This window comes from Castor canadensis, chromosome 1 (genome assembly GCF_047511655.1).
Source record: "Castor canadensis chromosome 1, mCasCan1.hap1v2, whole genome shotgun sequence".
Taxonomy (NCBI): Eukaryota; Metazoa; Chordata; class Mammalia; order Rodentia; family Castoridae; genus Castor; species Castor canadensis.
The window spans coordinates 68,784,010-68,786,280 of record NC_133386.1 but is presented as its reverse complement, the minus strand read 5'-3'; the positions used below and the strand labels follow the sequence as shown (position 1 = coordinate 68,786,280).

At 35.6% G+C, this 2,271-nt stretch overlaps 1 non-coding gene across 1 annotated transcript; it reads right to left on the bottom strand.

The window, feature by feature from the left end:
• Nucleotides 1-1,259: 1,259 nt before the first annotated feature.
• LOC141415808 (U2 spliceosomal RNA) lies at nucleotides 1,260-1,448 on the bottom strand. Its single transcript, XR_012440768.1, has one exon. It is a non-coding gene; the product is annotated as a U2 spliceosomal RNA (small nuclear RNA).
• Between the last annotated feature and the right edge of the window lie 823 nt (nucleotides 1,449-2,271).

Sequence of the window (2,271 nt, the reverse complement as noted above, 5' to 3'; positions counted from 1 at the left end):
AAAGTTTAAGAGTCATAAAATCACAAGTTACCAATTTTTTTGAGGTACTGTGGATTGAACTCAGGACCTCAATTTGCTGGGCAGGCACTCACTCTCAGTCCTAGTGTATAATATAATATTCTGATTGTCCCCTTTGGTAAGATGCTTATCCATGGTTAAGCTGCAAGAGCCAAGTGGCGACTTACTTTGGTTAGTCAGGCATGGGCCACATATTCATCCTGTGACTATTGCATGGAGTCTTTTGACTGGCAGACTGTCAAAATCACACAAAATAAGCAAAGGTCATTTCCTCAAAGAAGAAGCTTTTAGCAGTGAACAACAACAACAAAAATGTATTTATCCACTATAACATGTTTTGTCAGGTAGTCAGGGTTTAATGCCTATATATATTTAAGTTTTGGGAAAACCAACATGAGTAATATTGACCAATATATTACCAGATTCATAGTTAATACTTTGAGATCTTGAGTTTGTAGGTTCTTACTATACCAAATATCTAACTAACTAAATACATAAACATGGGTCATATTTGGAGCAATGAAACAAGTGCACCAAAGTCAAGGGTCATGAGTATGTAAGGTTCAATTTATCAATTAAATGAAAAGTTTAAGACATAAGACATAAGGCATAACTCTTAGACCAAAAGCTGAAGCACATGTATTGCAGGAGTGGACATTTGTCTGAAAAATATGAGTGTTTTAGGCAGCAAGATGAAAGAAATAATGATGAGTAGATAATTGACAATTACCACAGCAGGATATCACCAAGGGCCCCTCACTAAATACATTGACTATTTATGAAAAAATCTGGCATTTGTTAAAATTACATTTCTTTTTGTATGCTCTTATTTCTCCTTGACCCAAGCCTCAGTATACTTTGTGGTTTGAATGTGAAGTGTTCCTCAAAAAGCTGTCTCCAACCATTGGATCCAATTATCAAGAAGCAAATGATTCCTGAGGACTCCAACCGAATCAATGGATTAATACAAATAGTGGATTCATAATTTGATGGCATTATTGGGAGGGAAAGCCTGTTTGGAGGAAATAGGTCAATGAGGGCATGCCATGGAAAGATATACTTTTTCTCTATGCTTTTTCTGGTCAGCATGAGGTAAGCAGCTCTGTTCCACTAAACCTTCTCTGCCATAATTTCTGCCTCATCACAGGCCCACAGCAATGTGGCTCATTGACCATGGGCTGAATATTCTGATGCAACCAGCTAAAAATAAATCTCTCCTTTAAATTGCTTTGTCACAAAATGAAAAGTCTGATTAACATGGTGTATTGTGTCACCATGTTTGTATTCTCTGGCATCTATGAAAAGTTGTTGAGTAGGAAATTCTATAGTAATGAGTTATATATACATTTGCACCTATTAATTCAATGTTTTGTCTTCTCCATAGGGCTTTGATACTACACTTGATCTTAGCCAAAAGGCTGAGAAGTGATGGGGGCTTTGAATCATACATATTATTTGAAGTTGATTATAGAAACATGAGAGAGGTGCCAGCTGTGGTAACTCAAATTTATAATCCCAGCTTCTTGGGAGGCAGAGATCTGGAGGATTGTGGTTCAAGGGCATCCCTTAAAAAAATATAGTGAGACCTCCAGCTCATCGAACAAGCTGGGCATGGTAGTACACTTTATTGTCTCAGCTACTCAGGCTACAGGGGAGGTAATTTTTCAGATACAGACTACTTTCCTAGCACAATAAAAATCATAAAAGGTATATTTATGTATATTCATATGCATATGCAGCTAGATTTACCTTTTGTTATATAGAGGATTGATTACAATATACAATAAATTCTTATTCTAGTCCAGACATTAAGAGAACTCTGTTAAGAGGTTTTAAAGTGGAAGATTAACTCAATTGTCTGCATTCTAAAATTATAAATGTGTTCTATGGTAACATTTACCAGAAAAGTCTTACTGTATTTTTACTCATGGAATGCTAAGTCTTACTCATTGGATATATCCTGACATTAAACAGGGGTTTAACTGTCATTACTCCTGGCTTTTTGCTACTTTGCAAACCATACCATACAGAGGTCAGAACCTACCGGTAATTGAAGGACATTTGAAGACTCCCTCCCCCAAACTCTATGCTAGTGTCTGAAATCACCAGAAATCAAATATTTCTTATGTTAGTTTTTATTATTATGTCATTAATTATAATAGAAATTCCACTAACTGTCTAGAAGAGGAAATATTTGTTAAAGACAAGATGAAACACCATAGATACCAAATTGTAAGAATAAAGATCTAAGCT